Source organism: Gallus gallus, chromosome 4 (assembly GCF_016699485.2).
Source record: "Gallus gallus isolate bGalGal1 chromosome 4, bGalGal1.mat.broiler.GRCg7b, whole genome shotgun sequence".
NCBI lineage: Eukaryota > Metazoa > Chordata > Aves > Galliformes > Phasianidae > Gallus > Gallus gallus.
The window spans coordinates 32,933,825-32,959,719 of NC_052535.1; the positions used below are offsets into that span (position 1 = coordinate 32,933,825).

The 25,895-nt window shown below is 39.0% G+C and overlaps 1 protein-coding gene across 7 annotated transcripts in view; it reads left to right on the top strand.

Annotated features, from left to right (window-relative positions):
• Positions 1-25,895, top strand: part of FHIP1A (FHF complex subunit HOOK interacting protein 1A) — a 92,772-nt gene that overhangs the window by 21,540 nt on the left and 45,337 nt on the right. For 3 of the 7 annotated variants that reach the window (XM_040699176.2, XM_046941254.1, XM_046941253.1), the window contains one exon: positions 11,468-11,567. The exons of the other annotated variants lie outside the window; for them this stretch is intronic. The gene's annotated coding sequence lies outside the window, so the exon portion shown is untranslated. The remainder of the gene's footprint in view (positions 1-11,467; positions 11,568-25,895) is intronic. 7 annotated transcript variants of the gene reach the window in all.

Sequence of the window (25,895 nt, forward strand, 5' to 3'; positions counted from 1 at the left end):
TGTGCTGAGCTTTGAATGGAAGATTTCTGCTTTGTCAAGATGGAAAAAAAACCAAGGATATTCTTAGATTAACTTGTGCTGCTCTTCAGTGGTTAGGGAAGCATCTGGTCCCCCTGCAAGTATCCTATCAAAGTGTCTTTAGGAAACCACAGGGCTGTAGATAAAATGATACTTAAGAAATTGAGTATTTAATTTGTTACAGTTTTCATTGTTTGAAGGAATAAATTGGCTTCTCTGATAGTGTTGCAACCTGTTTTACTAAGTGCAGATCATTAAAATATATCTGAATCAGGCCTTGTCCAGAAGCTCAGCTAGCAGGGTGTTTGTCTGGAAGAACTGCTTGTTCCCAGCACAGATGGCACTACAACAAAAATTGAATGCGTATCAACTTTTACATGGACTGAGCTTCATCTAATCCGTGGCTCTGTTACTGTATGAAAGTTGTATTGATTACCAAAGTGATTATTTCTCAATCTATCGCTGGAGGTAAGAGTTCTTCAGATGAGTTTTTACATTAGAATTAACCATGTTAATGACTTTTTTCTGATAGGGGGAAAAAAAAAAACCAAAGCTTATTAAACTGCATTTCAGTCTCATTCTGTAATTTCATTTATAGCAGGTATACAGCTTTCAGTGTCTTGTTTCTTCCTCACTTGGCTTAAAATATAGCTATGCTAATGGGAGGGCAATACAGTCATTAATGATAGGAAGTGACATGAACTAATATGAACTTTCTCTCATCCTACTCTGTTGGTTCAGGTCATCAAACCAGTTAGTGTTTGAGTTCTCCCTGGTTGAGCTAACAATAGGAAAGAAAAGAAAATCCAATTTCTTACCTTAAGTGTTTGCGTACTTGGTTTAAGCCTATCTGTGATGAAGGTTTTAGTACCAGTTGGGACTGCAATTGATAATGCTTTTTATTTTTTTCGTCAGAAAATATTAATGCATTTGAAATAAGTATGTTTCCTCATTTTTATTTTCAATTAAATTTTGCTAAAGGAATCTTTTCTAGGTTCGAGTTGGAGTTTTGGAGTGGAAAAGACACAAAACAGCTAAAAGCCCAACGGAGTTATTTAGATTATATGCAGAATCTTATGATAAAGCTTCCTTTTCATCTGAATTCTTCCTGGGTGTTTTTGCTTTCTTTCTTTTTTTTCTTTTTCTTTTCTTCCCGGTGAAAGATTTATAAGGGTTTTAGTTAAAGGCTTTGATTTGAAGAAAAGAGAAATTGTGCAGACTCAAACTTGTGGGAAGAAAAAAGTCTCTTTCTTTCATCAGTGAGTTGGATCGTAGGAGCAATCCAGTAAAAAAAAAAAAGAAAAAAGAAAAAAAGACCCCACACAAAACCCTTGTTTTTATCAGTAATCAGAAATGAATGTTAGAGGGGAAGATCCTGCTCTACTTATGAAGGTAATTTTTTGAGTGCTTGAGGCTTCACAGAATGTTAATGGAAAAGAGCTCTGACGTGATTTAGATTTAATTCTTTTGGAGGGTTCCTAGTTGCAGGCTACTTAGCATGGAATTTTATAGCAAATAATGTGCTATAAATGATTTAAGTAGATCCTATTTCTAATCTTTTCACTGTGTGTTATAGTATATGGACTTGCTCTCGCTGCGCTGCTCAAGTTCATAAAGGATGCAGCTGGCAGTTTGGAGATGCATAAAGGTGTGTGTATTGCTTTTAGTAACATGTAAGACACATACTCCTTTGCAGCTCAAGACAAACAAGGAAAAAACTTGTGTATGTATCGCAAATCAGGGCTGTGCATTGCAGAGTTTCAGGGTGTGTCATAAAGAATGTTTTGTCCAACCATCTGGACTTATTTGACACTGCTCGTGTTTCTCATTAGGTCTCATTAGGTAAGTACATTATGTTACCCTGTAGAATTATGCTCAGTGCATATTTACCAAGGTACAACGATAGATAGTAGAGGATTCTGCCAAGAAGAAATAAGAAAGTAAGACAAGCTTTGTGTTAGTAGTGACAGAAGTGTTGTTTTTGTTTTTTCTTTAATTTTGTCCTCTTGAGATAAAAGCAATGAAGAGTTATCTTTCCAGATCGTAGTGGTGTTTGTGCATGGTAGCAGCCCTACTAAATGAAATGGATTTGGTGACAATTCTGAACTAAGCAGGTTTGGAAAGTTCAAAGCAGCCCTAAGGGAATTCTGAATAAGAGAGATTTGCTAAGTTCAGAGCTAGAAATGGAGAGGTCTTAATGATAGTTTAAAAAAAAACAAAAATGTTGGGGATGGGAACAGGGACAAAGGGACAATGATGTTATTCATAATGATAATGAGCATCATAAACATAGTGATTTTATGTTTATGTTGGAATAAGAACCACCATTGTGATGGAAAGCTACGCGGAAAGCCATACTATAACAAAATAGAGGAATCTTTTAGAATCAGATTCTCAGTTAGCAGAATGTTTTCCCTCGAATTACTGTTCCTTGCTTCCTTTTTTTCTTTCTTCCTTTAATTCAATTCTTTTCAAGTGTGGATTGATTAAGTTGATTCCAATTGTACATTATTATTTCAAAATATAAATAGAGGAAAGAGGAGAAAGGGTTGTTAATCCATAGGCTTACAAGATATGATTGAACTGGAAGGCTAAATGTAAACTTGTTGATTAGATTTGGTTTTGTCTATACAATTCAAGAATCTGAACAGACTGACTAGGAAAACGGCAGAGAAGCTTTCTGTAGCTGTTGTCAGTTTCTCATTAACCAGGTGAACACTGCGTTCGAAGCATTTGTTCTGTGCGTGGCAGTGTGGGCCCAAGAAGGGTTTTCAGGTTGAGCTGTCCTTAAACAGAGGTTGATGGGCTTAAGACACTCAAAAGTAGGGGCAGCAGTCTGGTGGAAGTTTTGCTGCATGAGCACAAAAGCTGGGTTTCCCAACAGCTGTGTCTCAGGAGTGCTCTTCTGACCTGAAACTGGAGAGGAGAGCATGCATTGCATGCAATTTGGCACGTTTTCCTGTTGGTCAGGTTGGGGTTCCACCCAAACCTGCACTCATACCTGTGGCTGAGAACTCAGCAGCATCTGTACTGGCTAGGGTCAAAAATCAATTTAGCACAGCGGTATCTCCAGTGGCAGGTGCCTGAGGGGGAATATAGGAATAGTACAAGCATATGGCAATATCTCTAGCCGTGTGCTTATTCAGTCAAAAGCAGTAGTCTCTCTGCTCTGTACGTTCTGCTTTTTTTTTTTCCTTTCACAAATTTGACTAACAGCTTTTAGAAATCATGTAATCTTAGGGCACCTGCTGTGGCCTGTAGAACAAGTGCTAACACTTGTGTCACAAATTAACACTTCTGTGGGAACAGAGGCACCAAAAGGAGATATCCAGAAAGGGTAGCATGCAGGATCCAAGTTGTAGGCACATGTCATGTGTCATATACTCCTTTTTAATTTTTAAAGGACTCTGTACCTCTGCTTTAGTTTATGTTTCAGGGCTGTGAATATGCATTGTCATTGATGTCACTGGATTCCGGAGTAGTTTTTAAATTCTGGTTTGCGAGAAATAGAATTGGCTTAATGAAAAACTGGGTTGTCACTTACCTTAAACATACTGTTGGGCTTTTGCAAGCAATGGTATGGTCTTAATTACATATTGAGTATTGTAAACTTTACATCAAATATTGTTATTATTGTAAGCCTTCCAGAGCAGAGACTTGGATGCTACATATAGCATTATTGAGGAGAAAATTTGGAGAGTATTTTTTACTACTCAGATGAGATTAGTGAAGCTTGCTGGCAGTGTGTCAGATTTGAAGGAGAAAAAAGTTCAAATCAGATTAGTTTGATTCCACTGCCACGTGTGTGCAAATTTACAGAATGCAAGCTAAGCAGTATACTTGTTTCATCCTACTTCTGAGGCTCTGTTAACTAATGTGAACCGTGGCTTATCTTAACCAAGACAAGGTGGAAGCAATTGAATAGGCATGATCTGTTCCAGCAGCATGCTAGCTGCTTAAAGTAGCGTGTGGTTTGCAAAAGGATTGCTTTTAATACTGTTTTTATGTCCATTCAATTTGAAAGCCTGGCGTTCCTACCCTCTGAAGTGCAACAGCATCTCTGGCAGGGGAGGCTGTGCTGTTGTAGGCCACTTCTGTGTGTTATAAAGGTATACAGCTGACTCCTTCAGCCCCAGGTTTTGAGACTTTGATGCTGGTTTGCATCTCACTGCCCTATGAAACTTGAGTGTTTAGTTTTTTGGTTTTTTGATTGTTTGTTTTTCCTCTTCTGGCATAAATGTTATAGTGAAAAGTCAGGGAAGGTCTTACACAGCCTTCCAGCTGTTGAACAAAAGTTGTTCATGACAGCAGATGAGCATGCCTTATTTTTTCTGGTAAATCTTTTTGGTATTGGAGAAGTATTGGACAAATGCCATACTGCAGAATGCAGCTAACCTGAAACAATTTTGAAACTTTGACTCAAAGTCTATGTTCTCACAGGTAAAATTAGAGCAACTCATTGACCTGATTGGTATTACTTGGGGTTTTACTTTACTGATGCCTGAATTTATGTTGCAGGAATGTATAAATGTTTTGTTTCTGTGTGGAGCAGTTGGTGTTTGTCAGTTTAATCACTGTACAATTAGAATTTGATTACTTTCTGAAGCTCTGATCCTTCAGATACAAAAAGGGATACCAATTAATACTGATTGCTTTCAGTAGCATTTCTTTCACTTTGTAGTTGTTCTTCACACCTAGCGGCTACTTGCTTACATTGAGAAGACCTATAACAAATTAAAGTGATTTAAAAAGATCTCTAAACACTGATGTTTAATCACTCCTAGCTTTGCTGATTGTTTTCAAGACCTAGTAAGCTTTGATAATGGAGTTTGTTCTCCCTATCTGCTGAAATGATATAGCTAATCAGTAAAAGGTTGTAAATTCTCAAGTGGCCTATGCAGGATAAACTTTCTGTATGCCAGCAATCTAGCAGCACAGTATTGTTGTCGTAGGATGTGATGTAGAGGAGCGTTCGTTTTAGCCGTGTGAACCAGTTGTTTAGGTGTACCCTTGAGCAACCAGCTGCAAGAAAGGAAATGAATCTTTTAAAGAGGCTGTGCTAATGATGCTTTTCCTTGTGAATTCAGTTACTTTAAAATTTGTCCTTGAGTACATCTTTAAAGATCTCGTTACTTATCTCTTCATTTAAGCAAAACTCTTAAAATTCTGACGATTACCAGATTCTGTGAGCGATACTCATGAGTAAGTAGGTTGCAGTACAATACTAGGAAAAATACGTGGGCTAATATTACACTGCTTTGAAAATGACATAGTATCATCTTCTGTGAATGTAACAGATATTAAAAATCTAGAACTGGATTAATTTATGAAGAGGATTATAAATTGTGAGAGCAGATGACTGGACTTGATAACCAAGGAGATCTTTCAGTTCTAAGCCTCATGAAGGTCATGATGTGGAGAAAGCTTTCAAAAGCCAATATAATTGAACATCTACTTCTGTCCTGGAGAGAACTTAGAATGAGGCTCAATTGAAGAAATCCTTTGATATAAACTTGGAAGAGTGAACATGTGGGAAGCAGCTACGGTTGAAGACGTAATATGCTGCATTTTAAGTAATATAAACAAGGATGAGGGGAGTGATGAAGTGCTTGTGCAGAGTAAGCTCATTGCCTAGAGCACAGTGCCCAACAACAGTTAATCTGGGAGGTGAAGCTGTTACCCCATTGCATTGCCTTCTTAAAAGAAACAAGAAAAACTGGTCTGGTGCTTTTGAAAGTCAAGACAGCTGGTGAAGCTATATTATGAATGACCCTGTTCAGAACTTCTCCATTTTCCTGAAACTGGGGAGAAAACAGAAGCCAACAAAAACTAACCACAAACCCTGAGCAGTTACTGATCCTTTTTTAAATGAATGTTGTTTTTCTCTGTTTGCACAATTATCCTCCGAGCACGTATTCCATAAAATTTCCTCAAGTGGCAGATGGAAAAAAAGACCTTTTTTTCTGTCTTCTGAAATGTGAACTGAGGAGATCATATAAATGCTTCTGTTCTATGTTTGTAGTTGTTTTTTTCTTTTTTTTCTAAAGTGCTAAGTAATGTGCTACTAATACTAAGAGAATTGAGCTTGTACATTCTCTTATAGCATGTTTCTTTCACCATATAACTGTTAGCTTCCCAAATAGGTTCTTCAATGTTCTAAAACAATATGGTCTTTGAACTTAATCAGCTGTGTCTTCACGTGACAGCTTTCTAGCAACACGTCAAGAACCAAGAACTTGGGAAGCAGCTCTCCTTTTACTTTCTCTCCAGTGTAAAATACAGTCTTTGGACTGGCTCTAGACCAGAAGTGAAGGGACCTGATGTCAAGGTGATTGATATTATTCTGCCACGTTTCTGACTGCTTAGACAGTACCTGTAGTCGTACTGCCTCATAGCAGAGGTGTGATATATGGACTGGTGCTTTGCTGCCCAGAATAGAATAAGCCAAACAGCTGCGAAAGCAGTATTAGATAATTTTGTAACTAATAGTCTTGTTAGTTTTTTTATCCCTCATGGTGCAACAGCAACATCAATTAGCCTTTACAACTGGTGTATTTAGATATGATCACAGTGTGTGGCATGAGGAAAGTTGATCACTTGTGGATTGAAGCTGATTGTGCTGACCAGTCTCTTCCTTTGCCGTCTTGACAGAGCCACAGCATGGCTGAGGCTGGCTTTCCTGGGGGTTGTTGTGTCCAACCACTCCGGACCTTCTGGCAAAGCTATTCCCAGTGCAGGCCAGGAGGGATGCAGCGACAGCTCTGTGTTGTTGCAGCAAGAACACGTTGCTGGTTTATGGCCAACCTGTTGTCTGCCAGGTCCCTGCATCCTCTGCCAAGCTGCTTTCCAGCTGGTTTGTCCCCAGCATGTATGTTCCAGTGCCTAGGGTTATTCCTCCCCAGGTGCAGGGCTTTGCATATTGAATGTCGTGAGCATCCTCTCTGTTCATTCCTTCTGCCTGCTGAGGTCTCTGAAGAGTAATACAGCTATCTAATCTATCAACTACTCCTCCCATTTCTGTAATATCTGCAAACTAGCATGGGAGTGCACTCTGGTACTGTACTTGTTAATGAAGATGTTGAACAGTTTTGGCCTCCAGCTGAAATCTTGTTTTATCTCGTAAAATTAAAATTCAGTTCTGTCAACGACTAATTTCTTAGCGCCACCTGTGATTCCCCCACCCCTTTCTAGTTGCTGCCTTCTTAAAGAGAATTTGAAACTCAGTGAAGTAAACTTCAGTGTAGGAAATGGTCAGAATGCAGAAGTGTCATCAGACCTTGTGTGGGGCCTGCTGCTGAGTTCTGTGCAGTGTACTATTAAGGTGATTGGTGAGAAGTGGAAAGCAGATATCAAGCAACTCACTCCGGAGTAAGAGGAGTCTTCTATAAATTTGCTGTCAGAGCAGCTGCAGAGTTGCTTCTAATTATTTAGCCCATACTTAGAGGTAGTGGAGAAGTCTTCCTGTTAAACTACAGAATGTGTACATCGTAATTTTTTTGTTGTTTTTATTTTTTAAACTATAATAAGCCATCTTTCCTGAACCTCTTAATAGAGTGCTATAGTAGCAAACAAAAGCAATATGCATCTTATAACGTAGAATAATTGTCTTAAAATTATCTGTGAGAGACAGCAGCTGGAGTGTTGATCCCTGCGAGTGGGACTCCTGCTTGCCTAGGTCAGGAGTGAGATGATGCCATAGCCTGAGCAGAGGCTGCAAAGTCAGGATGTTAGTTGAACAAATGACGAGATGCTGACTTCAGAGCCTCCAAATTGCTGCCCAGGTGGATGCTGGGCATTTTTTACAAACAGTAGCCAGATTTATGTTCTTCCAATTATCTTTTTTTTTTTTTTCAGGAGAGCAGTGTGCACATTTCCTTTTTCCTAGATTCTGTAAACAAGCATCAGTTACAGGCCCAGGTGTCAAAGCATTTTTGGAAGACAGCTTTTGTGTAATTCTGGAGAACAGTCGTTAGGTAAATGCACATCTGTTGTGGTTGAATTTGTGATTTACCTCAAGTCTGACTCAGCATCCTTTCCCAGCCCTGATTCTTGCACATTTAGTAGCAGAAGGGTGTTCACAGAAAAACAATCTGTGCTTGGGGATGTCTGTTGTCACATGGATAACTATTTTCTTGCTCATATGCTTTCATTTTTTACTCCATGTACTCTTAAAAGCAGTTTGTACTTCTGAATCTGTCATCATTTCTAATTTATCACTATTCTATTGCCAGTCATCTATCACCATCTCCATGATGCATGGTATAGAGACATGATAAGAAGGTTGAAAATGTATCTTGGCTTGTAGAAAGCTAGGATTTTGTTTCTAGTACAATAAAAGCAACTTCTGACATATTGCACTTACACTAACATTTCTTTACATTTCAATTACATATAATAATGGATGTTTCTTGCGTGCACTTCCTATGATTTTTATTTTTATTTTTTTAGCTTACATCTCTGTTGTGATAAGGCATTGCTCACAACACATCCGTTCTCTATCTGGGCTTCAAGGATTTGCACACTTTTATTAAGCTGCACATACAGGTCTGACTTGTGGGTGTTAGAAAATGAAAGGTAAAATGAAATGGCTGTGGTGATCTTAGAACATAATTTCTGCTAAATAATTCCCCAAAGAAGTTATGCAGTTACTCCAAGTGAAAAATTAACAAGCTACAGTGCTTTGCATTTTAATAATGCGTAGGAAGGTGAACCCATACCTTTTTTTTCTGTTCTCTCATGTTTTCATACTTAAGAATTAAGGAAATAAATGGCGTGAGGTTTATTTAATACATTTGTTATTGTTCAGTTATTATTGCAAGATACTTTGTCTGAAACTGTCATTTTTATGTACAAGTTGTAGACTCTTTGTATATGATTAGGATTTGAACACAAAATTAGAAACACCTGTTCAGTAAATCTGCTTCCATATTATTAATTCACGTGTGCAGCAGCTTGACTCTGAATAGCAAAATGTATTGGGTTCTCTGTGTACCACGATGTATGAGCACAGGTGATGATGGTAGGTTACTGCTGCTTTTTGGTAGGTTGGTTGGTTTGTTTTTCTTTTTAAACACAATTGTACAGTATAGAATAGGTTGATTAATGGTTTGGTCAATGCAAATCAGAGCAGTCGATCTTTTGTTTTCCACCTACAGTTTTTCTTTAATTCTCTTTAAAATAAGTAAATAAAAACCATTTCTTTTGTTTCCGTGGGTTCTGCTGTTTCCATCTCCTGCCCGTTTATGCTTTTCTGATGAACCAAATGCTGTTCTGCAGGAATGATACTTGGTGGAATTGGGTGGAAAAATACTGAGATTACTTCTGCCTGGACTAGACCTTTAAGCATCTCTTTTAATTTTACCCATTTCTATTTTCCTATTTTATTTCTATAATTCACATCATCCATTGAGCAAGATGGCAGGTTATCTGCAGCACATTAGCTGACACCAAATGACTGTGCAAATAAAAGCATTATTCTAGACATACAGGAATTATTGCAAGAAAACTGTCCTGATCATTTCTGTAGTTAGTTTTGAAAGAGTGGGAGGAATGCATAGACACAACTAAAGCATGACTCAGCTATGTGTAGAGTATGTCAGCAGCAGTAACGCTGCTTAGTGAGTCAGGGCAGGACGTCTGGCAGTTAGAGAACATGCCAAAGACACCTCACTGTGGGGGCGGGATGGAAGGGAAAAGGGCATAGTTCATTGCCCTGGGGTGGTGTTGCAGTGCACAAAGTGGGAAGATGCTGTCTTCCTTTTAAATACCTGGCCTTGAGCTGAAACTGCAGGTTTTGCTCTACCACTTCAACTTCTCTGCTGTGTTTAAAAGCAGCTGCTAGTGTGACAGCGTGGCTTAGCTGATGGTTAAGTCTATAAAGGGTTGCTTCTGTTCCTGTGCCATTGGTATAGGAGAGTGGACTGAAGGAGGAGTTTTTCTTGGGTAATAAAAATAGAAATAGCTCTCATATCCCAGTGTAACTGCAGATTCTTTGCATTGGTTGTTTCATGTGGACTTTGGTGAGTGTCTTGTAAGTAACATTTAGTCAGGTACTGCAACACCTAGAAAGCAAACATGATTCTCTGTATCAGCTCTTAGCTCTTGTCCAAAGTGATTCTTCAGCAAAGTGTTCTGCATAACTAAAGTTTTGGTGCTGTCACTTAAAATTAAGCAGTTGGAGGGCTGAGACATGGAGAAGGCTGAGAAATTCTTGAGTTTTGTTCTTTATTCTGCCCTTTGACTCTCTCTTTACTGCAGTGCATAAAATCTCTGAAGCTTCCCATGTTCAAGGACCTATTTCAGTCTTCTTGGGCTTTGCAGTGGGTGAGAGCAAGTCTCTAATCAGAATAATGTACGAGACAGTAATATAATGCACTGCAGGATTCTTGAATATGCTAGAAGTGAAAACACTGATGTAATATGCTCTGTTTTTACAGTCAGTGTTAACAAAGCGCCACTGAGGTAGTAACTGCAGCACTGGAAATTAGATGTGCTGCTGTTGCCTTTAATGCCAATTATGTCTTTGTCAGCTAGGCTACTTGCTGCTTGTTAACCTTATTACGTGAAACTGTTTTAGAGCTGCCACTCAATTCCTATGCTTTCTTTAAAACAAGTTTTAAATTTAACTGAGCCAGAAAAATAGTGTAGTTTTACCTTTTTGTTCTTTTTCTCAGGGTCCTTTCTGGGTACTCTCTGTGCTCTCCAAACATGTTGCGCTTAGCACAGATGCACACATGTGGGCATATACATCTGTAATAGAAGATGATTCAGTAACACACTGCAGGCCTAAATTTGCCTTGCTGACATCTAGAAATCAAATTTGTTTACAAACAAGAATTTTTAGTTGCCCAGCTTAATGGGGATGTGCATGACAGGCCTGATTGCAACCTGGATGCAAAATCCTTTATAGTGAATTAAATGCGATTGTGTACACAGAGGAAAAAGAAATCCTCTTTTGAGTTGTCTTTTATACGTACAAGTATTTTCTCTCATATCTTCTCTTAAAGATGACTAATATCAAGATTTCATGCTTTGCTTTTTTTCTGAGCCTGTAACTTTGTGTACAGCTTTAGGCATTTCATACAGTTTTTTTATTTGGTCACTTAAAAGGCTTGAAAGAAATCTTGCTTATTATGCGGTTTGCTTCATGTTTGGTCATACAATTTCATAATTTGTGCAGTGCAAACTTTGTGTGTAATATGTGTTGAACGTAAAAATGTCAAGTCAACTCACAATTACATGTATCCAGATGATCTGGGCTGTGGACTATTTGTGCTGTAGATCCAAAAATAACTTAGGTATGCTAGAGGTGGTGTGGTGTGGCATGGCTCAGCACTGCAGAAAATCCTGCTTTAATGTTTCCAGAGTCAGTGTGTGTCTGGTAATAGTACAAGTAGTTCTGCATGAAACAGAGCCAAAATGAACAAACAGTTGCTGTCTCTGTATGCAGACACCCTGTACACGTGTCCTTGGAAGAGGAAGCGCTGAGAGGTTCCGTGCTGAGATGGCTGTTCTGCCTGAAGCTAGCTCGACTTCATCTGTTGTCACAGGTAGCCCTCATTCTGCTGGATCTGAGCTGGTGTGCTGTAAGGTTACTCTATCACACTTGCTTAAATTATTTGAAATAAGAGAAGCAGGCTCTTGTTATTAAACAGTAGTCTCGCTGGAGAGCAGCGTGACCCAAACACTGCAATATTTCAAGAAGCTGCTCCCTCAAGATGAATTTCTATATGAGTTTCTGTTACAATAATCTGCTGTTCTGAGGTTGGCTATGATTATTGCCAGTACTATAAAAATGTCTATAAGAAAGACTTACTCAATGCCACTTCCATGCAAGTGAGTAATAATATAAGCATGAGGGCGGGGAAGGGTGTATCCACTAAAAAAATAGTAGAAGAAATTATTCAAAGCTTTCTCTTGCATTGAAATTCTTTAGGTGGAGTCTGTGAAGAATTGAAAAGATCTGGAGAACAGGAACTGGTTAGAGCTGGGCTGGGTTAGGTTTGTACCTAGGTCTTCCTTTTGAGTTCAAAGAGATGTGAATACATGACTTGTGCCCAACAGATAAAGGGCATACAGTGGCCAGAAGTCAAGAAGAAATCCATCTGGTCACAAGAGGTGGTCGACCCACTCTGTGCTTTTCTTTTCCTGACCTGACACTGATTCTGCTGTTGCATGTGATTAGGGAAAATACTGAGAGTGCAGAAGTTACTTTAACTTAGGGGATAGGGATAGCAACTGGCACAAATCACTCAGATCCCTGCCATCATCTGCCACCTGGAGTACATAGCAGGCTGTCGCCCAGAACATTGCTCCTCTCCTCTAATGGTAAATAAATTGACTGTTGAAGACTATGGATTTCTGTATGAGTGTCATAGTTATTGATGCTGAATATTTCATGTGCACTACCTCTTGTAATCCCACAGCGTAGAACACTGATCTGGGAATGGAGAATGCATGTTAAATTAATTGAATAATTATTAAAAAAATATAATGTGGGAAACAGTGCATTTTGTTCTGGCCAGAGCACGTCTCTTAAGTGGGATTATGTTTTGCCCCACTTTGCAAGGGAAAGAGGATGTGGGCATGCTTTTTAATGAAGCATTTCAGGATAGTTATTCTGCTACAGGCTATAGCCTTCTTGCTTCTCTGTATTTTCTTCTGTACTTACACTGTTGTTGTTTTCATGGCCACAGATATAGCTGTCTAACATTCAGTTTTTCAGCACCTACTCTACTGTTAATGAATGTGATCATTTACACAGCGTCACTGTAGTATTGGCACGCTAAATAATTTAGTGGGCTGTGGCAGGTAGATAGCTCTATGGTGTCTGTGTTACTATGGCAATATATTTGCTTAATGTAAATATTAGTCATTCTGACCACATGAATCTCAGCTTCTGACATTATTAGCTGTATTTGGGAGGTAGGAATCTGTGTATCTGGAAGAAAAGTTGTTCTGGAAATAGTAATAGTTTAAAGATTATTTTCTTTTTTCATAATTCCTTCTGCTCTCTGACTGAACTGCATCATCTATTGACTGTAATGAACAGAGCAGAACATTTTTCCCATTTCTTTATAATAGAGCTGTATTACAACCGTGATCAAGAAATATATAACTGTATTCTGATTCCCTAAAAATTCAGCTAACTGAAATGAACAGAAATAGGATCTTGAGGTCCGTTAACTTTGCTTTTGATCACAGAGTCCCAGCAGTTCTAGAAGCACAGGAGCTTAAAATCAGACCTGGAAGGAAAATTCCCTGGGGTACTGGATCTAGTGCTGTGGCTTGAAAACAAAGCTAGGCATGAATGGCTCTTCTGTTACCTTTATGAGTACTGTCAGATGTAGAATTACTCAATAAATCCCTCATTTGGTAGAAAATTGATGTAAGCGATATGTTAATGAAGTTTATATTTCTTAAATGGTAATGCACATGGTTTTCTTATCCCATTTTGTGGACAGTTTCCAGAGAAATACAGCTACCTTTTGCAAAGTCTTGTCTTGAAGGCCAATTCATTCCTGATTCTATGAATTACTCTAATGATCTGCCAGCACTTTTAAGGCAATAAATAAGAATGATTTAAAAAAAATCATTCTGCTAATGTATTTTTTGTTTTTATCTTTTGTGTTTTTAGACTGTATGATATTGACACACAATTTGTTTCTTGGCAGTCTATATAAGATTTCCATCACTTCAAACCACAGATATTAAATGATACTGAATATAAGCCTGTAATAGTCATGATACTGAATATAAGCGTGTAATAGTCATAATATTTTATGTATTGTTTTGGAAGCTTATTTGATCAGTGTTGAAAGGAAGAGTTGTCTTGAGTGCACCCACCCCTTGTTTAAAATTTTGTGTGGGTATGTATATGTAAATTAATTTTCTGTGTATTTCTATCTTTATATACATATGCTTTAGATGCCTTGCTGTTTATAGATGCAGGAAAATATTGAAGCATTTAGATTCAGTATATCTACTAAGTATTAGCACAGTTGAAAGAGTAATTGGAGCGGCTTCTCTGATTATTCTTTTAGTAAACAAACCATAGTCGTGAAATGGCTTGGGAAAAGCCACGTCTGTTGTAATGTGTGGAAAGAAAGTGACTGCAGAGCCATTTTCTCCCTTGTGGGAAAATAACTGTGTAGAGAGGGAGGAAATCTTGTGGGATTACTCTGACAGGATTTTCCATGAGAGAAAGAAGCTTGAATTTTCTGCAGGTTCCGCATTTTGATGGACAAAGGAAAGGCAACTGATGTCATCTGCCTGGACTTGTGGAAGGCCTTTGACATAGTTCCACACCGCATCCTTATCTCTGAATTGGACAGATATGGATTTGAAGGCTGGACTAATTAGGTGAATAAAGAATTGATTGGATGACTGTAGCCAGAGGTTTGTTATCAACAGCTCTATGCCCAGCTGGAGGCCGGTCACAAGTGGTGTTACCAAGAGTTCTGTCTTTGGTCCAGTGCTCTTCAACATCTTTATCAGTGACTTGAGGAGTGGGGTTGAGTGTACCCACAGCAAGTTTGATGATGACACTAAGCTGAGTTGTGCAATATTTGACACAATAGAAGAGAGGGACACCATCCAGAAGGATCTGGATATGCTTGAAAAGTGGGTAAATGAGAATCTAATGAGATTTAACAAGGCCAAGTGCAGGGTGCTGTACATGGGTAGAGGCAATCCCAGATATGAGTGCAGACTGAGAGAAGAATTCATCGAGAGGAGCCTTACAAAAAAGGACTTGGGGGTCCTGGTCGACGTGGACATGAGCCAGCAGTATGTTCTTGCAGCTCAAAAGTCCAACTGTATCCTGGACTGCATCAAAAGAGGTGGCCAGCAGGAGGCCCCATCTGGAGTACTGCATCCAAGCCTGAGGTCCTCAGTACAGGAAGGATATGGAGCTGTTGGAGCAGATCCAGAAGAGGGCCGTGAAGATGCTCATAGGGCTGGAGCATCTCATATGAAGATAGTTTGAGGGAGTTGCGCTTGTTCATCTTGGAGAAGTGAAGGCTCAGGGAAAACCTCACTGTGGCCTTCCAGTTCTTCAAGGGAGCTTACAAGAAGGAGGGGGACCGGATTTTGACATAGTCTGATAGTGATAGAACAAGGGAGAATGGTTTTTAAGCTAAAAGAGGAGATATTTAGGTTTAGGTGTAGGAAGAAATTTTTTACTCAGAAGGTACTGGAACAGGTTGCACAGAGCAGTTGTGGTTGCCTGATCTCTGGAGGCATTCAAGCCCAGGTTGGATGGGATCCTTGGCAGCCTGATCTAAGTGGCTGGCAACCCCGTCCATGGCAGAGAGGCTAAAACTAGATGATCTTTAAGGTCCCGTTCAACCTAAGCCATTCTATGATTGATTCTATGATTTCCAAAGAGATGATTATCTATTCTTGAGCCAGGTTGTTGAGAAGGATCCTCTGGGCACCTAGCACTCTCTTCTGAGCACCTTTACTGATGCTGGGCTTCAGGACCTACTCATACTGCCAGCAGCTGGAAGAGGCTGGTGGAACTCCCCTGACTTGGCTGTTCTATGGCACTATAGCTGTTCTCATTCATTAGAAGGAAACAGTCCTGTGGATGGCGAAAAGAGCCTATCCCTGAAGTGACCTGTTCTCATCTTTTGAGCCTGGCTATACCAAGGACTTGAACACACTTTGTTATTTACCTGTGGATTCCGATCAGCAGAGATGCAGAGGAATGCTTTATATCATGCTATGTTCCTAATCTTGTATTTCTGAGCTACGCTGCATTTCTTTGCTTGTACTGTTGAAATATGGTATGCTTGTACTTTAAAGCAAGGCTGAGGAAAGTGGAATGGATGGTATTAAATGTTGAATGTTTAAAGCAGATGAAAAATGGAAAGGAACAAAAACATGTTCCAAAAAGCAATTGCATTTAAGGTTTCACATATGATTTGCTGAGCTAATTTCTTTTATTGTCACACTGTTAAGTGCCTTTTCACTTTTCTCCACAGAAGTAAAAATTCTGATAGTTCTACTGTGCCTTTTGTGAGCATAATGAATGTTTGCTTTTACATATTACCTTACAAATAAGAAATGGAGCTGCTTCATCTGCAGTGTTCGTTTTCCTTTGTTATCATTCTTTTGGCACATTTTACTTCGAAAAGATAATGATGGCTTCTTGTGTAAAGGATGTTGGTCACGTTCTTAGTTTAGGATGGGGATCTCCCAGAGGACCTGTGCTTCTTAACTGTGTCCTTTTGAACTGAGAGTAGTGAGTCCTGACACTTTTACTGTTGACCCGTGGATAGCTGGCAGTTAATTATCCCATCTGTCCTTCTTTCCATTGCTGTCACAGGACAGACTCGTTGTGGAAATTAATATGGAAGGAATGTTATGGCCCCCATGATCTTATGTTGTCTTTCAGTATGATGGCTGCCCATTTAAGTGCTCAAGATGTAGCATAAAGAATATATAGGATAGTGTAAGCCGTAGATTATACTTTTGGTATTCCTTTCAGTAAATGGTGAGCATATAATGGTAGAAAACATACGTGTGACAGAATACTGTCAAAAAGATTACTTAAAAATAAACAAATAGCCTCCGAGCTTTTGTTGTTAATTTTGACAGTACCCCACTGTTTTTTTTTTTTTTGTTGGGGATTAGAGAGCATAAGCCAAGTGTAATGCAATACATTGTAGATACAAAAATACTTGTCACTTAATCCTTATTGTTACTGCAGTAAAACGGACAGACACTATTGAAATCATAGTAACGAGCAATGTTTACCTGCCAGCTGCATGGTTAGGACATGTCTTTGGGCTTTTGGAAGAGTCAGGAGAATGACACAGAAGGGTTGTGCTTCTAACAGCATTAGCTCTACAGTTGTATATTTCCAGGTGCAGTGCACTTAACTTCAGAGCTACAGTACTACTAAAGAACATAGTTCTAATATGCTGCTTGGTTATTTCAGTTCAATGCTATTCAACAGTATAATTATCTTTATTAGACATTAATAAGTAGGTTTAATATTCAAACCGTGGTGTTAGAGATACATGTGCCAATGAACCTTATCAGTGCAGCAAAATGTGAATTTTAACTTGTTTATCTCATTAGTCTTTAATAAGACTGTGCTTTGCAAATCATGTCTGCATCATCTGCTGATTATATCCTCTGATCTATGAAGCAAAATGGCACTCTAAGAATAGCCTTACATTGCTTGAAATCCTCCCATTTGTGTTCTGGGATGCTTAATGTATTTTTTCCCCTTCATTTAGAGGGCTTTGTGTCATCTTTTCTGTGCAATGTCAAAATACAGACATAAAGGTAAGATGAGAATTCATTACTTGTAGACCTTGAGCCTAGAAACTTTTCCCCAAGCAGGGGTTTCCCCGAGCTCTGGTCTTTAGACCAGAGGTCCAAATATGTCGTCTGTGTGTGCTGGGTATGGACTCAGAGAGCTTTCTGGACATCTAGAGCTGCCAGACTGTCAACTGAGTAACAGTGACTTGTGTTAACAATAATTGAAGCCCTCCCAAAGTCTGTTTCTCCTACCTTACAGGAGAAACTGAGCTGAATGATTTGCCTTAGGCTCACATTGAACTATTGCATGTAGGCTGGTCCTTCTGTGGCCCTTTTTATCAATTTCTTTGGACAGTAGTGTCTCCAGTATGCTATTCAGAGCAAGTAAGAGGAAATTTAAGAGACGTGAGAATTCTTCTGGCAAGTCCACTTAATACTTTTTCTCATCAAAGTGATCATACAAATTTTGTCTGATTCCAGTGAAGTTTGTACAGCCCATCTAGAAACTTTCAAGGCATGAGGGTTTCCCAATAGATTTGGTAACTCTGTGGGAGCGTGCTTGGTTCTTGCATCTGAGGCAACAAACTCAATCGCTTTAATGTGTAAATTGATTTGGTTCACATTTAATTCTATGAAGTCTTTGTTTTGAAAGTTTTATACTAGTCTTCTCTGGTTGGTTTCTTTAATGATTACACCAGTTTGTAGAAAAATTTAGAATTATACTTCAGATTTTTCTGAAATGCTCTATCGTGAGTGGGTCTATTGTTTAAATGGTTGCTAGAAGTACAAGATTTATTTCTTTCCTTAGCATCTTGTGTGAAATTGGTATTTAAAACCCTTTGTAGTACTCGGAGGGATGTGAGATGGGACAACTGGTGTAGTGTTGGATTTTAACTGCAGCAGCTACAGCCCTCAGGGGTCCACAGAATCAATTTACTGCTTCTGGTGGTAGGTTTACTATGCTAGTAGTCATACATCATAGTACTGTGTTTTATTTTTTTGCGTTCATCTTGTTGATGGTTGTGTTGGTAGACAGGTACGCTGTTACAGGGAAAACTCAATTCTTCCCATTACAGAAAAATGAATCTTGGCTCCCAGTGCTGCTGAATTACAGGTTGTGGTGGCATTGTAGCAACTCCACCTATAATTGTTGAGTCCACCTGTTGTGAATTTTCAAGTGTTGGCAACTCTGGGGTTTGGTTCTTTCCAGTTAGCTTGATTGTTGTGGCATGTGTAATTGCAGATGGATGTGCTTTTGGTACCTGCACTTCTGAAGAGAGGTTTTCTACCGTCTTTCATTAATTTGTCATCAGTTATATGTGGTTGGCTCAGTGCTGACTCAGTAGTAACACCATTTATTTTCAGTTACTTTCTTGATGTGCACACTTGATTGTATGCAAATTGTCCTGTAAAGTCAATGAAGTGCCTCCTTGGACATTCGGTGACTCTCAGTACTGGAGGTTAATGTTATTCAGAGTGCAATATGCTCGAGAGCAGCAGAGACTGTCATACCTGACAGATACCTGAGTGCTGGCTAGTAGAGAGATGTTTATAAACAGTTCTGAAGCATGTCACCGATAGAGCGCCTATGGCATGAGTTATGATGCAAGTAACGTGGTGTCTGTGGGGAGAGAGGGATTTGAAGATAAACCAGTAAGATGTGGAAAAAACATAGAGAACTGAGATGGCACTGGCTGTTGTAACAGTAGAACTACTGTACATTTAGTTTCAGCAGAGAGATAACTGGTAAATGATGATCGTTTTCCATATATTACTACTGTACTTTTCTTGGTTGATGTATCAAATAAAAAAAGAGAAAGATTTGACTTGCTTTCTAGTTCTTAAAACCTATTTAGTCTCTTAAATCAGAGAGTAGAAAAAGATTGTAGTTTAATTTCAAGAAGTGTGTGCTCAGGAATAAAGCTGGAGTCATACTTTCAAAGATGTTGTGGTTATGGCTGACTAATGTGCAAGGCATGTGCATACAGACCAACTGCCACATACCTTTTCTGACTGTTTCTGCCTTCAGCTTGTACTTTGGAGCTCTCTGAGGATTGTTACGTCGTATGTAGCAATTCAGGCAATTTTGGATAACGTACATACTGCAATTTTCAGGAAAATGATCAAGATGAATTGAAAAAAATTGGGTTGAGGGGAAATGAGGTAGGAAAGGCACTAGATTTCAGGTATAGAAGGTAAGAGTACTACTCAACGACTTACGAGAGCAAGAGCTAAAAAGTGGTGGTGTGACTGTAACTTCTACAGCTCCAAAAACCTCAGAAGGAGGGATGGCAGCAGGAGTGAAAAGCAGCAGCGTTCCCCAAGACATGCTCAGACGTTTCCCACTTTCGGAGGCGTGCCCACAGGACTATAAACAACGTATCGCGGGTGGGACTTGTGCTTTCCCATGCCTGTAGTTGTTCCTTAGGTGTTACAAAATCAGATGGGAGAGGTTGTGGTTCAACTTCGTTATCTGTCCAGAGGAGCATTCCTACTAGAGCTGGCATCCGACTGTTTTCATTACTAGGCTATCGGTTTTGAGCATTTCAAGTGTTAGAAAGTTTAAATAGTAAATGAATTCTACTTTTAGTGACTTGTGATGTTTATCTCACCATCTCCTGCAAAATTTGCAAGGTTCTTTGTTTTTCAGAGCACTCCCTTTTTCAGATGTGTAGTCCTCATTTGCAATTCAGGAATGGCTATTACTTATCCTCTCTTGTCCTCTAGGGTGTGGAGTTTGCTAATTTATCTTCATTTCTCACTGGACCAGAAAGATGTCTGTAATTCTGTACACATTTACACAAAGGTTCAAAGGCAAGACTGAAAGATTATACAAAATTATCATGATGGTGTTAGATTTCTGTAATATTTAATTGTTCCTTTACTTAATTGTTTTTCTTCTATCTTAAAGCTGGAAACATGCTGGAGACAAGTGCTATAGAGGCAGTTCTTTTTTTTTGCTAATGCTGTCACATGCCTTCATCATTATCCAGCCAGAGATGGACACAAGAATGGAAGATGCTGGAATTGCTTTCACTTTCCAGTTGTGGAGGACAGGGCCAGATAGGACTGTAACGTACTCTCATAACAGAGTAGACTTATGCTGTGAGATCAGAGATGAAGGATTAGTTTTTACTCTGCATAATGGACAGCTTAACACTGTTTACACTTAAACAACTACTTTTACTCCTGGGAAAGCTTGAGAAACAAGAAAAACACCTGCCACCTGCATAAAATACAATGAAACTGAGCAGAAATGGAAATGTAAATTCAATAACATGGGATTTTTCTTTGATGTGGATTTTTATGCACTAATAAGAATGCCAACAATCTTCATTGGATTTTGCTATTTGCAAGCACACATATTAAAAGCAGAAAATTCCAAGTACCTGGAGAAAGCCGCAATCTGCCAAAGTCCACTCAACTTGCAAATTGGTACTGGAATTTTTAAATAAGTGCACTGCTGCAGGAGCAGAGGAAGGTTTTTTGTGAAGCTATGCTTGAAGATAGGGGAAGTGTTACTTTATGGAAATTTTTGACTTTGCAATAGGAATTAATGTGACATGAAACTTCAACTTTCCATGTCTGCTCTGAGCTGGAGTAGGTGGTGAGAGGGAAAGCAACATTTCTGTGTGAATTCCTATGAGACCAAATACCTGGGGTTTTCTGTGTTAGGTAGCTGGGGGGAGGGGGGTGGCTAGGGTTTTGTCAGAAGTACTTGTTCTGCCTTTGCTTTTCTTCCTCTTTCTCATCCTTGTTCTTCAGTGAACAGCGTGCCACAGTGATTTGTGGATCTCATCTTAAGCAATAACGTTTATTCAGTTGTTATCCCCAAATTAGGCAATTGATAGTCATAAAAAGGAAATGAAAAAGGGTTTTGCAATTGCTTTCCTCTTTGCCAAGCATGGAATGTAATTTAGGACAAAGAGAGTTCACTAGCTTCTGGAGCTTTCTCTAAGCTAAATTGCAAATGCCTGATGCAAACAATGGGTGGTTACATGATGTTCTGTTCTTTCTGTTTTTCCTTTTATTTTTCTAAAAGAAGAAAAAAACACCATGAAAATGGATTTACATTCATAAGTGTAAATCCACTAGATATAATATTTTATTACAACTTTCTACCTAGTATCAGGTGATGTATAGATGAGGTATGGAAATGACCTTTCAGGTTTTAGTAGCTTATTAAGCTTAGTAGTTTTGCTGGGTAATTTGTGAGAGACATGTGCCATCCTACAAGGTAATGAAGCAGTTGTCCTGAAGCTGTGCAACGATGTGCTTTTGGTCATCCCCTTCATCCATTAGTTCATCCTGTCACTAACAGGTTATTGCTTCAGAGTGTAAGAAATAATTTTGACTTGGTTGGTAGTCAGCTTGGGTGGAAATTCTCTCTGAAATGAGTACTTTCAGATAATCATGTACAGAAAGACAAATGAGGATTTTAAGTCATCTAGTCAATTATTATAGTCCGTGTACTATAATGAATATACTGAGAAAGTGGGAGGTTTTTATTGTGTAATAGGTAGCTACCTAAATTTATACACAGTTGTGAAATTATTTTTTCCTAGGAAAAAAAACAACTTTGTATTGCAAATGAATTCCTGAGAGGAGAGATAAATATGCTTCTGGAATAAGTAGTATGTTAACAACCGTGCAATATTCATTCCATGCCTAGCAGTTTAGATTTAATGGCGTATTATATCCTATCCCTGGGCTTTTAATTTGAGAGAGGCAGGTAAAGAGAAGTAACACGTGCATGTGGATGAGAGAGAGGAATTTCATGTGCAAAATGGAAGTTCTCTTCTCGGTGAAATCTTGGTAACAATCCTCTGGGGAAGCTGATTGGCTTGTTGGTTTATTGATCGAGTAATCAGGGTGACCTTTTAGCGGTGTTCTACTGTTAACTCTAGTGCTATATTAGGAATCTGTTGAATCACGTGAGATTTTGGAAAGAAAACAATGTTTGTAACTTCTTTATCATGAAGTAGAGATATGCGGAAAGTTTACAATGTATATCTGCATTTTATTATGGATTAGTGCTGAAAGTGTACGCATCATCTTTAACGTCACTTTCTGTACTTGAGAACATTAGTCTTGGACAGCTTACGCTTATTATAATGACTAGTTTGACAAGTTATGCAAATCACTTGAGAAACTGTTTACATATTACTGTTGTAGGCATAAAATATCAAGCTGAGTCTTGTTGTCAGTAATCTGTATATGAGAATTATGGGTATATTGATAACTGTTTTCTAGACCATTGTTCTCTCAGGAAGGTAGCATTTCCTTTTCCGTATGCTAATGCTCTGAAAATAGTTTCAGATCTTCAGAAGATAGTCTTCTACTGCTTCACTAGCCTCACCCATTTTCCTCTCAGGAAGGTTTTCGAGATACGCAGCTTATTTGTTTGTTAGAAATTTATTCTGTACTTTCAGCGGTAGGCACTGTTTAACCTTTCAAAAATAAAAAACCTGTGAAAACAAAACCCCTTTAAAAAGGAAGCTCACTTCAGCATCACACCTTCAAGAAGCTTGTGTTTTCCTAAACTATGAGCAAGCGGGGGCCAAGTTCTTATGACCTAATTCTGACATCTGTGTGACATGTTATCTTGGAAAGCAAAATCAGTGTTACAGATTGAGTGGTTCGTTTTGATTTTTCTCTTCCACAAGCATAACCTGAACATAAAGTGGGGTTTATGTAGTGTCTGCTTTCTGAATATGCTGTTCCCTCTGACTCCTATATAGTGACAGATTTTGAAATAAACTCTGCACAAATTCCCAGTAGAGATGGGGATGTTGGCAACTGCTTCTTCCCAATAATTCACTTCAGTGATGACCAAAAAAAATTACTGCTGTTGATGCAGCAGCTGATATTTGCAGTTCCTCCATGAATCAATGAATTGGAAGTGTAGCTCTCATTTGATGACATGTTCTGTGCCCTTTGGGGTTGTTCTCCTTTGAAACGTGATATGAAAGTATATTCACAATATGGTTTTAAATTGAGGTTTTGTTTGTTTGTTTGTTTACAATGTCTCACCTGGTACAACTACAAACACTTGAGTCTGTGGTTAATGACTTGGTTCTCTCAGGAAAAATGCTTTTCTTTTGGCTGTGTTTTGGGAATGAACAAGCAAAGTTGAAGCTCTTCAATCGATTTCAGTTCAGTGATATCTGTGTTCCTTAGCGTATAAATGGAAACAAGCTTTTCAGCAATGTGATTTTAATTTTCAGTTCTGACTTAAGTCTCTAATACTCCTTCTATAGCAATTGTCTGTAAGTGATAACAAGATAACTCAGTCATATGGTGTCTGAGTGTTTCTGTCAAAGAAAGCATAGGGGGACGTATCTTGGATGTTAAGAACCTCAACTGCCTTTTTATTTTCAAGTTTTTAGCCAACATTATGTGTTCTCAGCCTCTAATTGTCACTGAATTGTCGTCTTTCTATAGTAGGCCAAGAGTGGGGGAGATCAAATAAAACAGAGAAACAGGTTTAAGTTCCTTATAAGTCTAAAAGGAACAAGTAATACCACTAGATTGGCAACCTTATTTCCCACAGCCCTTCCTTACTTTCAGATTGATGACCTAGGGATACGAACATGCAGCTCCTTCCTCCTGGGTCTTTGCAAGAGTTCCTGCAGTGATAGTATGCTCCTGAGTTCCAGGAAAATTGCTTGTGTACAAATGATAATAGTGGATGAACATGCCCTGTGGTGTATCAGGAGCCCTCCTTAAGAAGGTTAAAGTCTCTGTCAGGTATTCTGCTTTGTTTAATTACAGTTTCCTTGAGCACTTGCTGCCATTTCTCTAGCTTTGGTAATAACACCCTTTGATGAACTGTCTCTGCTGTTTAACTGTACCTCCTAGATCCACTGTATGTAATTTCTAGCATAATACATCAATGCATTTTGGACCATACCATCCTACTGGCCCCTCTGTTCTTTCATTTTAGCTGATCCATGCAGCAGAAATAGCTGTAGACTTGGCTGAGCCTGTGTTCCAGTGCTCAGGCTATAAGTGAGAGAGTTGATCCTGGTGCCTGCCTTTCAGCACGCTCATTTATGCTGCTGCTGCACTGTGGAATTGGGGTGATTGGGTGTGCACCCTGCCTGACACCACTGCTGTACTTACTCTGGGGTATTGCTCTTTCACGTGACTGGAGAGCTGCGTATTTATTTAATGCCATGAACTGAATCCCCTAATGACTAACACCACTGGATTATGTGGATCACGTGAAGTGGTTAGTAGTACCCGAGTTAGCTGTCTGAGCTGGTGTGAAGCCACAAAAAGCACATGAGTAGGATAACTCTCAGGAGGTTTGAGGAAAGGTGAATAGTGTTTTTAACTGACTGCAGGTGGGACAGGAAGATATTTATCTCATTATAAAGCATACTGCATGTAGTTTCTCTCAGGAGGTAGAGCTTCTTACGTGGTCTCTGTGGGGACAGGTCATATGACACTTTCATATTATCAGGTTGGATTAAATTGTGCTTGATGAAAACAGATTGATACTTTATTAACGGTGTTGCTTCACAATTTGTGATGGCTTGTTCTCTGTTAAGCTTTTAAGTTGATTGCTTAATTGATGCAAAACATATCTTCTTCCATCCACACATGGAAGGCATCGTCTCTTTGCAGATAGTGGATAGTGACGACAGGTGGAAGAAAGCTGAGTGAATGTGAGATGTTTGAGGTGAACAAAGGTCAAGACAATTAGTGGACTGCAGTATTGAAAGATGGAAAAACAAATGAAGGAGGAAGAGAGTTGTTAATGTCATTTAAATGTTCCTTTGTTAATATGCCATAGTTTTCCTGCTAGTAGAGTTCCGTTGGTGAGTAATACTTAAGCAAAAAGAGGACCCTCTGATGCAGTGGCTTTTGACCACCAACATTTTTTCAGTTACCCACCACAGTTGCTGTTTTCCACTGAACGAACTGTGTTCCTTCTGCACTCTGGCAGTGAATGTGTTGGACCATTAAGAGTGCGGGAGTGACTCTTCTTCATAGGCTAGTAGCAAAATGTAGTCCTAAAGAAAAGCTGACAAATGTACTCAAAGTGTTCTTTTCTATCAAAAATAAACAAACCTTGAAGAAGGTCTCTTTTAAGCTGGAATTAACTTGAGGCATGCTAAAAATTGTCACTCATTTTTCATCTACTGTCCGTCATCCACTTATCAGAGACTGCAGAGACGTGGTTGTATAGCAGTGCTTAAGACCACATAATTTCCCTCTGCTCCTTTGAAGTGGCCTAGTTTCAAGCCCCTTTATGCCACACTGTTCTGTGAAAATGTTTTGATATATGCTGTTTTTTCATTAACATCACGGCTTCTTATCCATCTCTCCCTTGTCTCTGGACTGATAAGGTGGAAATCTTTGACCAGCAGGATAAAAGCTTTCAGAATTCGGTAACAGAAGTACAGTTGCACATGACAACTGCTGGAGAGCACATCTTAGAGCTTCAGCAGAAGACAACTTTGATGATTGAACTGGGAAGCCTTATAGTGTATTTTGGCTTTGTATTATTATATTGTCTTGTTATATAGGGCTGTGCATCTTTTGTCTGTATGCCATATGTTGCATGGTCAGATCTCATCAGGCAAACTTCTTTG